This window comes from Pimephales promelas, chromosome 1 (genome assembly GCF_988280905.1).
Source record: "Pimephales promelas chromosome 1, fPimPro1.hap1.1, whole genome shotgun sequence".
In the NCBI taxonomy this organism is placed as follows: domain Eukaryota; kingdom Metazoa; phylum Chordata; class Actinopteri; order Cypriniformes; family Leuciscidae; genus Pimephales; species Pimephales promelas.
In genome coordinates this window covers 17361527-17374715 of record NC_142769.1, presented here as the reverse complement: position 1 = coordinate 17374715, position 13189 = coordinate 17361527, and the positions used below count along the sequence as shown (strand labels likewise).

At 41.9% G+C, this 13189-nt stretch overlaps 1 protein-coding gene across 4 annotated transcripts in view; it reads left to right on the top strand.

Annotated features, from left to right (window-relative positions):
• The window catches only part of LOC120477912 (nuclear factor 1 B-type-like), a 131656-nt gene that overhangs the window by 13222 nt on the left and 105245 nt on the right, over positions 1-13189 (top strand). The gene's annotated exons all lie outside the window — the stretch shown is intronic.

Genomic DNA, 13189 nt, shown 5'->3' with positions numbered 1-13189 from the left:
AGGTGATGCCCACCGCTGTGGTCCAGGAGCATCATAATGTTCGGCGGTGCGGTCCAGGACTTTGCCCAGCACTTCTCGACCGCCTAGGAGCAGACGAAGGCGGTTTCTCTGCCCCGACGGCCAGCTGCTGCCTCCAACCAGCCGTCGGCTCGGACGCCTCCGCCAGCTCGCCGCCGGGGACGCCCCCCTGCGGCTCCCTTCCCTCCCACGCGGCCCCAGCAGCAGCCTTCAGCCGGTTCGCGTCGCGGAGGAGGCCACAGGTAAGCGTCCCAAGAAAAGAGCCCCCCCTCAGGCCGCGTGCCCCGCTAGATGCCAGGCGAAGCGATGTTCCTGAGGCGGGCCGCTCAGTGATAGTGTCATGGTTTTTCTCAGGAGGCGGTGGCAGGGCCCCTCCTTCCCCGGTGGAGGGCCGGTGGAGAATCTTTTGTTCTAGCTAGCTCCCTGAGCTGGTTGAGGAAAAGCTGACACTGTCATTGAGCACACAGACTGGAATGAGCGCGCACGACGTCCAGTGCGTCGCCCCGTTCATTCCTCTCTGTCTCGGAGGGCGCGGAAGGGTGCGTGTGTCGTCCCCGGGCTACGCCAATCCCTTCCCCCTCTGTCGCCAGACCCCCGGCAGAACAGACCCCCGTGGAACGCTCTGCCTTCCCTGGTCTCTTCTGTCGGGGAGCGGGTTTCGACGGTGCATCCGGACGGGGTAACTCCTGCACGCATGCCGGTCGACCCGCCTCGCTGCCCCTCCGGGGGGACGTCTGTGGTTCGCATGACCCCGTTGGCTCACTTCCTGGAAGCCTGGCTAGCGCTTCCCGGGGTTCCCGCTGGGTCATCAGAACGATCGGATTCGGCTACGCGATTCAGTTCGCACGGTCTCTTCCCCGCTTCAGGGGAGTTCGCTCCACGATGGTTGGTGGCAATGCCCCAGTCTTGAGAGCGGAGATTGCGACCCTGCTGGCGAAGGGTGCAATCGAGACGGTCCCTCCAGCCGAGGTGAGGTCCGGGCTTTACAGCCCCTACTTCATTGTCCCCAAGAAAGACCGGTGGGTTACGACCGATCCTGGACCTGCGCATTTTGAACCGTTCTCTCCATCGACTACCGTTCAAAATGCTCACGGCCAAACGCATTTTCGAATGTGTTCGGTATCAGGATTGGTTTGCAGCGATCGACCTGAAGGACGCGTACTTCCATGTCTCCATTCTCCCTCGACACAGACCGTTTCTTCGGTTTGCCTTCGAGGGCCAGGCATACCAGTACGCCGTTCTCCCATTCGGGTTAGCTCTGTCCCCTCGCGTCTTCACGAAGATCGTCGAGGCAGCCCTTGTTCCCCTTCGCGAACACGGGGTTCGCATCCTGAACTATCTCGACGACTGGCTGTTACTAGCACACTCTCGAGCTCAGGTTTGCGAACACAGAGACCTGGTGCTACGGCACCTAGCCCGTCTGGGCCTTCGGGTCAACCGGGAAAAGAGCAAACTTTGCCCCGTGCAGAGGATCTCTTTTCTCGGCATGGAGATAGACTCGGTCGCCATGTCCGCACAGCTCACGAACGAGCGCGCGCACTCACTGCTGGCTTGTCTTCGACAGTTCGAGGGCAAGAGTGCGGTTCCACTGAAACTATTTCAGAGGCTCCTGGGGCATATGGCATCCGCGGCCGCGGCAACGCCGCTCGGTTTGCTTCATATGAGACCGCTTCAGCTGTGGCTTCGCGATCGAGTCCCGAGGTGGGCATGGCATCGCGGCTCGCTCCGAGTTCCAGTGACTCCGACGTGCCGCCGATCCTTCTTCCCGTGGTCGAACCTCAGCTTTTTACGGACAGGGTCCCTATTCAGCGAGTTTCCAGGCATCTCGTTGTCTCCACGGATGCGTCTACCACGGGTTGGGGTGCCATGTGCAATGGGCATGCAGCCGCCGGTTCCTGGACAGGAGCCCAGCGCCTCATGCACATCAATTGCCTCGAGCTGTTGGCAGTACGGCTCGCCCGGCACCGCTTCCGAGCGTGCTCTAGGGCCAGCATGTGCTTGTCCGCTCAGACAACACTACGGCAGTAGCGTACATCAACCACCAGGGGGGGTCTACGCTCGCGCCGGTTGTCGCAGCTCGCCCGCCACCTCTTGATATGGAGTCAGAAGCACCTGAGGTCCCTTCGTGCAGTTACATTCCTGGAGACCGGAACCGGGCAGCCGCGAGCTGTCCCGGGCCCGTCCCATCTCCGGCGAATGGCGACTCCATCCCCAGTCGGTCCAGCTGATTTGGGACCAGTTCGGGGAGGCACAGTTAGACCTGTTCGCCTCTCGGGACTCGTCCCACTGCGCCCAGTTATTCTCTGACCCGCGGCTCTCTCGGCTCGGATGCGCTGGCGCACAGCTGGCCACGGGGCCCACGCAAGTGTGCGTTCCCCCAGTGAGCCTCCTTGCACGGGTGTTGTGCAAGATCAAGGAGGACGAGGAGCAGGTCTTGCTGGTAGCCCCCTACTGGCCCACCAAGACGTGGTTCTCCGAACTCTTGCTCCTCGCGACAGCACCTCCTTGGCCTATTCCTCTGAGACCGGACCTACTCTCTCAGAGACGGGGCACTCTGTGGCACCCTCGTCCCGATCTTGGAGGCTGCACGTGTGGCTCCAGGACGGGACGAGGCAGGTTTGAGTTCGCTGCCACCTGCGGTGGCGGCAACCATCACGTCCGCAAGAGCGTCGTCCACGTGACACCTTTATGCGTTGAAGTGAAACCTCTTCGTCAATTGGTGTTCTTCTCGCTGAGAAGACCCCCGGAGATGTTCGATCGGAGTCATGCTTCCTTCCTGCAAGAGGGGTTGGAGCGCAGGCTGTCGCCCTTCACCCTTTGGATTATGTCGCGGCCATTGCCGCGTGTCATGATGCAGTGAAAGGTAAGTCTATGGGAAGCATGACCTGGTCATCAGGTTCCTGAGGGGAGTGAGGGGGCTAAATCCGCCTCCCTCCCCTCCTGCCCTCTGGGGACCTCTCAGTAGACCTGGGTGCTCTGCAGAGGCCTCCCCTGGAGCCTTTGCAGTCGGTAGAGTTTTTGCCCTGTCCTATGTGACAGCACTCCTGATTGCATTGGTATCCATCAGGAGAGTAAGGGACCTGCACGCACTCTCTGTTGACGAAGTGTGCCTGGAGTTCGGGCCGGCTTACTCTCACGTATTCCTGAGACCCCGGCCTGGATATATGCCCAAGGTTCCTACCACTCCCCTCTGGGACCTGGTGGTGAACCTGCAAGCGCTGCCCCTGGAGGAGGCAGACCCAGCCTTGGCACTGCTCTGTCCGGTACGTGCTCTCCGCACCTATGTCGACAGAACACAGTGTTTCAGGACCTCAGACCAGCTCTTTGTCTGTCATGGGGGGAGCCAGAAGGGAAGGGCTCTCTCAAAGCAACGGCTGTCCCACTGGATAGTGGATGCCATTGCTTTGTCTTACCAGCAGCAAGGCCTTCCGTGCCCCCTTGGTGTGACGGCCCATTCCACTCGGAGTGTAGCCTCCTCTTGGGCTTAGCGCACGGCGCCTCGCTAACAGACATCTGCAGAGCTGCAGGCTGGGCGACACCCAACACCTTCGCCAGATTCTATAATCTGCGAATTGAGCCGGTATCCTCTCACGTACTCGTTTCGGCCAGTTCTGGATCCGCTCAGGTGTCTTCGCTTGCTCGCCACTCCACTCCCCGGACTGGATAAGTGCGATATTTCCTCAGTTCTTCCATTGAAGTCTTGAGTCCTCCAGCACCGACGATGCGGGCACCACTGCGTTGCTCTGGATGCTAGCTAGGTGCCTCCATGTGCACGGTTCCCCATGGTAACCGTCTCATGTGTATTATCCACTGTAAGCCTCTCTGAGCATGTGTCTTCCCTTGGCAAGCCATCTGCCACCCCTGGAGTTTAAATCAGTAGCCACCTGCGGTTGGTACTCCAGTGTTCCATATGCGTTCCTATGTGGCCATATGTGTATTCTTAAGTCCTCCCTTCGGTAGGCAGCTGGTAGCATGTCCCCTTCGGGATATGTTTCCCAGTGTACCTTGGTAATCCTGTGTCAAAGTCGGATCCCCAAAAAAAAAAAAAAAAAAAAAAAAAAAAGAGGTAAGGCTCGGGGGTTCAGTCTTTCGCAGGGCACTGGAAGACAGCTTGAAGATGGCGTGATGGCACAGACCCCCAATCTCCGTCACTTCTGACGTAACTCGAAGTGACTACGATAGGGAACGTCTCGGTTACGTATGTAACCCTCGTTCCCTGAGTAGGGAACGGAGACGTTACGTCTCCCTGCCACTTCTGCTGTATCGCTGGGTAGAGGCCGAGTTCAGTCTTGGCTCCTCAGCGAAGACATACTGCGGTTGCGTTCACTTCCTCCTTTTATACTCACGGAGTAGGGCGGAGTACGCTATGCAAATTTCCGCAGCCCCAAGGCATTGCATGCCATTGGCTCGTGTTTTAATACTCGAAGAGGATTGGCTTTCTATGCGAAACCCCAATCTCCGTCACTTCTGACGTAACGTCTCCGTTCCCTACTCAGGGAACGAGGGTTACATACGTAACCGAGACGTTTTTTAGACAGATGCTCCTGTCACGAGAATTTTTGGATTCTGTGTTAGCATCTGTCTAAAAAACAATCTTAACTATTCTATTTCATCAGGGACGATCTTAAAACAGGGCTTTAATTGTAAAACACCGAACTTGTCCTTTAATACTATGAAGGAGATTGATTTAATCATAAGAAACTCAATACTAACTAAATAAATTATTTAAGTTGATTTGACAAAAGAAAAAATGTTGTTATAACAAATCTTGAAAATATTTTTTTTACAGTGTATGAAGCACTATGAGAGTTTTGCTAAATGAATTCCTGCATCTCGCAAGAAGATATGGCGCCCCCAACTGTATCATCTTTATATACACAAATATTTAAGTAGTTTAAAAGTGTAGCGACACTGACTCAATTACATAATTTGCAGTGCTTCATGGGAGTGGGCAGGTGCTAAAAATAATTTTGGAACAATTTGCTTGTCGTTTGTCTTATTGGTGGAGATTTCTTTTCAGCAGCCTGGGTAAGAGTTTCCCCAGGACTTCCGCTGTTAAATACGATTACTGACAGGTTCGGCTAAAGCATATTTCATTGATTAACAAACTCATAGCTAAGTAAGCTTGCAAGTTATCTTTTAATAAATCAATTCCCTTATGGAGAAAATGAATGGGATTTTTACTTCCGGAAATTGTCTATTGGATGTGTACTTTAGAATCTTGTCAGAAGTAAAAAGTCATCTGGGTATTTTCCACTTACTGTTTTATGAATTCTGTGAATTTGGACATCATTCTCTTTTTACATACTGTTTTTCTTCTACTTCTATATAAAAGTATGCATATTCAGAATGCAACCTGATGATACCTTTAAGACTGTTGAGAGAAGGAGATCATACTTTCAGTCGTTTGGGAACACTGGGCAATTGAATATGGTAAGAGCATGTACACGTGCGGACTATTTTTAAAAAGCTTTGAAAAGGCTTATATGGGTATGCACTAGCAGTTCACTTATCTTTTAGAGATCAGATGTGGAGCATTTTGAAGAGAATGATCGACCAGGGGTTCTTTAACTGCTACAGCGATGTGTAGCCATGCCTGACAAATATCTGCTTAGGGCAATTAGGAAACAAAAGGCCTCTTTGTTCTGAACGGGGTTTGGGGGGGCGATGAGGGGACGTTAAGAAAGAAAGAAGGCTTGAGAGAGTAAAAAGAGAAGCGTCAAGGTATGGGCCAGAACTGCTGCACGGAGGAATGGTGTATAGATGTAACTTACCCACTTATATTAACTAATCTCAGAGCATAAATTAAGATCATGAATTAAGGTCATCAATAATAAATGTTTACTAAAGGCTTTTAAGAGTTTTAAGAGTTTAATTCTGTCAGGACCACTATCGTCAAATACGATATTGATTGCATACAGTTTGGACTGCTGGTATGGTCCTGTTCTGGGCGAAAACTTCCTGCAGATCCATGCAGCCTAGCATGGATAAGAGCACCCAGACAGCAAACTGACATTGAATCAACGTGGAAACGACGTCTCTCATGACATTGAAACAACGTTGATTTGCTCATCGAATTAACGTTGAACCAACGTCAGACGCGGCATTCTTCAAAGCTAAATGAAATCGAAAATTGGTTTGCTTTCATAACGTTGAAACAACGCGTTGATTTCAAGTTGATTTTCCGTTAGTTTTAAAAAAATGACGCATCTGACGTTGGTTCAACGTTAATTCGATGAGCAAAACAATGTCAGATCAACGTTGTTTCGATGTCATATTTCCACGTTGATTCAATGTCAGTTTGCTATCTGGGCAGGCAGAGCAGCAATAACCTCTCTTAGGGTAAACACAACAGAAACATGTAGCCTGGAGATATCATTAATTCGAGATTTTAAAGTAAAACATACTTCCAGAATTGATTCTGATTCGAGGGGAATCAGAATACCAAATCCTGACTGATGATAGGAGGAGCTGGGGATGGAGGAGGGCTCCAAAGAAATGCGACAGCTGCTGATAATTCGAGAAGGAGGTCTCTGCAGAACAACAAGGGGCGTGCCTCAATTTGGGGGCGTTTTACAACCGGGTAGGCGTTTTACAACCTCTCTGCCTGGTTCGCTAAAACTTGAGTGGGACGCGCGATTCCCTTGAATACGCTTTTCCCATCAGATATGAGTGATAAAGCGAGAAAGCAGTGAAATGAGAGAGGTCACCTGTATGGATGTAAGTGGATTTGTGTAAACTTTCAATTTACGTCTGTTAACGTTAATTAGTTTGTGCAAATTTGCTTGCAACGTGATGTTGTTACATGATTAAGAAAAGCTCCAAGAGGTCTGCCACTTACAATCTATCGCTACCCATTATTAGCATAAGTTTGTTACATTAGTGTTGATATTGGTAGTTTGCTTTCCTATTTTTTTTCCCAGTCTGCGTATTCTAATATAAAAAAAAAAGTTAAAGTTAGCTTGTCAGACTAGAAAACAATAGATGTAAACAAATGTTAATGGGCTATTTCACCGAATATGTGCCATTTATGTCCAGGACATTATGGCCCGGTTTCACAGACAGGGACAGGGTTTAGCCTAAACCAGATTGTCCATAGTTCAATTAGACAAGGCAAGTTTATTTATATAGCACATTTCATACACAACGGTAATTCAAAGTGCTTTATATAGAAGGAATTAAAATAATTAGGACATTTAAATAATTTTCATAAACATGCTTAGAATAAAAAAAACATTACTGGTGTTCATCTTGAGACAAAACAACGGCAGTGATATATTTTAAGATCAGTCAGTGCAAGTTGATTCAGTTGGAACAGACTTACATTTTGGTCTAGGACTAGCCTTTCAAATTGTTTGTGAAACCAGGGGTATAGGTAGCCTACTAATATGTACTATTAATTCAATAATAAAAAAGAATAACTATAAATATATTTTAAGGAAAGTGTTGTGCACATTAATCTAACTGAAAATTGTATCTTATTAAAAAATTATTAAAAACTATAATATTTTGGAGAAATTAGCCTATGTTTTCGTTCAGTCCAGAACCCACTCCCTTCATACTGTATATGAAATGGTGTTTGAGTGTGTGGTGCGCTGTAAGAAAACAAGAAAAGCTGAAAAATCATTGCTTGTTAAGTTTATTATTTTTCATATCAATATATCAATATTAATATAAAATTTATATTTTTTCTGTTATTTATATTATATCTCAGTCATAACCCTAACAAAAACCTCTGCAGATCATTAGATTTAAATAGAAACATGATTTGACCCTTTTTAGCAGTGAGATCAGCTCAGTAGTCAATGTTCAACACTCTTCATTATATCAGTGCAGGCATTAATACCTCACATGTGTAGTCAAACCTATAGACTAACATAATGGATGAATGATAACATTTTTCAGGTGTCATGAGACTGACAAAGACTGTTGTGGCAAAGGCTACAGAGGAACAGGGTAAAGAGGTGTATTGCAGGGGTTCTGATGACTTCCAAGGATACTGCGGAGACAACTGTTTCTATGAGGCTGGAGGAAGCATCTAATGTTTCAGGCAAGCCGTTTTAACATTTAATCATTTAAACCTGCTAATAGTCTCTATTTTCAAGCTAGTACTTATTTTTGAGATACTAGTATCTATTCCATAAAGTACTAGTACTTATCAAATAGTGCTTATTCTTTAGATACTAGTGCCTTTTCTTTAGATACTAGTACTTATTCATTAGATACTAGTCCCTATTTATTAGATATAGTGTTTATTTATTAGTTACTAGTGCTTATTCATTAGATACTAGTATTATTCATTAGTTACCAGTCCTTATTTATTAGATACTACTTATTCAATAGATACTAGGGCCTTTTCTTTAGATGCTTATTCTTTAGGTACTAGCACTTTTTTAAAATACTAGTGCTTATTCATTAGATACTAGTCCTTATTTATTAGATACTTGTACTTATTCATTAGATACTAGTCCCTATTTATTATATAGTGCTTATTTATTAGTTACTAGTGCTTATTCATTAGATACTAGTATTATTCATTAGATACCAGTACTTATTATTTGATTCTATACATATTCATTAGATACTATTTCCTATTAAATAGATACTAGTACTTATTCAATTAGATACTAGTACTTATTTCGATAGTGACTAGTAACAAATTTAATTTTTTGCCAGTGACTTCTATGGGGATCTGTCATTCAGATATCAACTGTTCAGTTCTGACTGGTATGTATTCCAATTGTGACTAGTACCTAGATACTAGTAGTTATTCATTAGGTACTAGTACTTATTTTTTAGATACTAGTATTAGTACTTATTCATTAGATGTCGGTACCTATTATTAGATACTAGTACGTATTCAATAGATACTAGTACCTATTTATTAGATACTAGTATTTATTCCAAATGTTTTATTTTACTAGTCACAACTGCTTTTTTACTAGTCTTATGTTATGACTAGTCAGAACGGCCACTGTGAGTTCAATTAAAACTCTTACTGGTAAAATAAAAATTCTTACTAGTAGTATGTACTAGTCACAATTGGAATACATACTACTCAGAATTGAACAGTTGATATCTGAATGACAGATCCCCATAGAAGTCAATGGCAAAAAAAAAAAAAAAAAAAATGTTACGAGTAACAAAAGAAAAGTTACTAGTCACTATTGAAATAAGTACTAGTATAATGAATAAGTACTAGTGTCTATTTAATAGGTACGGGTACTGGTATCTAATGAATAAGTACTACTATCTAATGAATAAGTACTAGTAACTAATGAATAGGCATTGGTATCTAATAAATAAGGACTAGCATCTAATGAATAAGTACTAGTATCTTTAATAATGTTCTAGTACCTAAAGAATAAACACTAGTATCTAAAGAAAAGGCACTAGTAGCTATTGAATAAGTACTAGTACTTATTGGAATAGATAGTATCTAAAAAATAAGTACTAGTAGCATGAAAATAGAGACTGTAGGTTAAAATTATAAAATGTTAAAACGGCTTGCCATATACAATGTGTTCCTCATGTTTAAACTTGCCACATGTATTGTTTATCAGTAGAGAATGCTGCATTTATCAATACAGTTTTTCATCATATTGGTCAATAAAGTGATGCTAATGTTTTCGGAGTCATTATTCTAAGTAAACACATTTTACCTTATTTTAAAGGTCAATATGTTTTATATGTAATTTAATGTAAGTTACAAATATCACTTAAATATCAGTCATTACATATAAACATATTTTGAAAAATACAGGTGAGACAGACCAATAGGGTACAATCATTTTCACCATTGCTTTACAGTATGATTTGATATCATTATTGGAAATTGCTATTAATTTACCTTTTTAATCACCGTTACAACTTGATTTATGTTGTGTTCACACACGCAAAACGAAATTAAAACTATGTAATTATAAATAGTTGAGTAACAACGTATTTTTTAATACTTGTTTTTAAATGTAAACCTTTTAAGGTTTACATTTAGAGACAAATTACATGTAGGTTGGAGAGAATATTATAAATACACACAGGCTATTATACAAGATCTGTAACGCCTATCTTATAAAAACGTGAAATTTGGTTTGTGAAAGAATTTCTATTTTAAAGAAAATAGGTAACTGTAGACTGTATATTATTTTGTGAAATGTTGTCGCGATATAGACATAATAGTAAAAATCAAGAAAACGAGAAATATGAAAGGGCTTCCGGATCCGTTCCGTACGTTTTGATTGGATGGTTGGAAAATGCCTAGACGGGTTTGAAAACGCCCACTAATTGGGAAACGCCTTCTTGTTGTTCCGCAGAGACGTCTATTTGGATAATTCTGAAGGAACATTCGAATACAGTGACAGGCGTCGTATTCCTATTGGTAGATGTGGATCAGCTGAGAGTCAGCTGATGCGAGCTTGACTAATGTAACCTGCCAGAACTGACACTATGCTTGATTTCCGTTAGATCAATTCAATTCAATTTACATTTATTTGTATAGTGCTTTTCACAATAGCTACATATCGTTTCAAAGCAGCTTTGCATGTCAACATTACAATTTAGAGTGATCTGTAATCAGAGGTGATTGTGTCCAAATAATGTACTTACGCATGGTTCACATACAAATCATGCAGTTAGCTAAAAAGGTATTTACCTTTAAGGCAGAAACAATGAGCTCATTGAACTTCATTATGTTGAAGTTATCAACATAATGATTTAGAAATTTAGTATTGGTGCATCTCACAGGAGTTGGAGTCATCTTCGTTGTTCAGGTCAAGACAGTGTTTTTTTTAAAGCTCATTAAGATGAAGGATCAACAAAAAAATATATTAGAAAAAGTCACTAATTCATTAAATTTACGCTTGCTTACAGATCTAAATGCCTTTCTGAGACCTGTGGAAATAATGATTATTTGTTGTTTATTGTACCTGTGGCATTTTCCATAAACTGTTACATGAGAAGAGTCATGAGTCACAACTCTAGACAGGGCTATCGTTAATTAACTCTCTGATGGTCTTCCTTCATGAGTCACGTCCTGGGCCTTCCCGGTCAGAAGTGACCGGAGGCCTAAAAATGAAACTTATTCCATCCCAGTAAAACCAATGCAATTTGTTTTTGTTTTATATTATTTATTCTTTTTAATTTAGTATTTTGAGACAATTTTATTGAATTTATTAATATTTATGCGATATTTATGGTCCATTTTTTCAATGGAAATATATGAAGAGTTCAGATGCATGCAAAAGCCTCTAAATGCCATTTGAAATTTTCTTCTTTAATGATGATTTTTATCAAACTTGTATATTTAAGTTCAGTAATTTCACTTAAATGGCAATGATAATTACCTATTAATTGTTATTTACTGTAAGTGAAATTACAGAACTTAAATATACAAGTTTGATAAAAATCATCATTAAAGAAGAAAATTTCAAATGGCATTTAGAGGCTTTTGCATCTGAACTCTTCATATATATATATATATATATATATATATATATATATATATATATTTTAATTATTATTGCAGTATTTTTGTTTAATATAGAGTCTATGCCTTCAGAAAAAAAAAAATATTTTGAAGAAAATTAGCACCATCTGGTTACAGTATAGAGAAAAAGTGTAGAATCATGGTGTAACCACTAGATGGCATGCAGCTCTCTATGGCGAGGCATGTGAATTCCCCAGCTGTTTATGAACACTTTTTTTTTTGTGGATTTGAATATATAATTGAAACAATATCAAATACTATTTCTTATTAATATATATATATATATAAATAAAAATTGTGAATTTTTGTGTTTTTGTCAATTTCCCATTCATTTCCTATGGGGGTCATTTTTGACCAAAGACCAAAATCATGGCTAATTTTTTTACAACCACTTAGCATGCTCGGATCATGAACTCATTTTTTTTTTGTGTGTTCACATACCCAATGCCAGACATGTCACCAAGTTTCGTAACATTCCAATGAAGATGTGATTTTTAAAAATTCATTGAATTTATTGGTGTGTGTGTGTATAAAAGTGTGTTTGAATATGTGTGTGTGTGTGTGTGTGTGTGTGGTTGGGTGTAAATTTTTTGCACTCTTGATGTTGTAGAGTGTCACCCCTTTACTGCGGTACTTTTAAGAATCGTGGCTGATTTGTAGATAGTAGATTCAGATAATTTTTTTTTTTTTTTTTGTAAATTTCCCATTCATTTCCTATGGGTCAGTCATTTCTGAACGAAGACCACAAGTGTGACTATTTTTTTTTTTACGACCACTTAGCATGCTCGGATCATGACCTCAATTTTTTTTTGTATTCACATACCAAATGCCAAAAAACTAAAGTCACCAAGTATCATAACCTTCCGATGAATTATTCAGTCAGAAGTGACCGAGGACCATCAGAGGGATTATATATATATATATATATATATATATATATATATATATATAAACTGAGGCTTTAAATATTTTATGTTTAATACTGTAATCTTGCTGTAGCTGCTTAACTTCATTTATATGCTTCAGTGCTCAACTATCCAGTGCCAACTAATAAAATATTGAAATATACACAGTCATCTTATCTACAGATAGAAGAGTTAAACATTTTAATGTCAACGGACTGTTTTAACGATGCTAAAATGATACAACAAAAAAACATCTTGTGAAATGGTCTATAATGTATATAATGTAATAATATAATGTACTTCAATGGGAACCAAATGGTTCAAGGTCCAAATGAGAGTTTCAGTGCAGCTTCAGAGGGCTTTAAACGACACCAGACGATGAATAAGGGTCTTAGTGAAACGATCGCTCATTTAAATTTTTTTTTTTAAAAGTTTAAGTTTTATAAGCACAAATGCACCTTGCTCTGTTCTGTGATGCGCGTTTGTGACTCTCCTGTTCAAACTCGTTCATCAAAATGAACAAATCTTTTTTAGAGTCATGACTCGAAGGGTCCTAGATAAGACCTTTATTCATCGTCTGGTGTCGTTTAAAGCCCTTTGAAGCTGCACTGAAACTCTCATTTGGACCTTGAGTGAACTACTCCTTTAAATACCATAATTGTTATGTTAACTGGTCGGATTTTCATCACCTCTACAGAAAATCTAACTTCTGTAGGACTACTATTAAATGTTGATTGCACGTCTCTGCTCCAATTTCGTGGAGTACTTATAAAGTACTCGA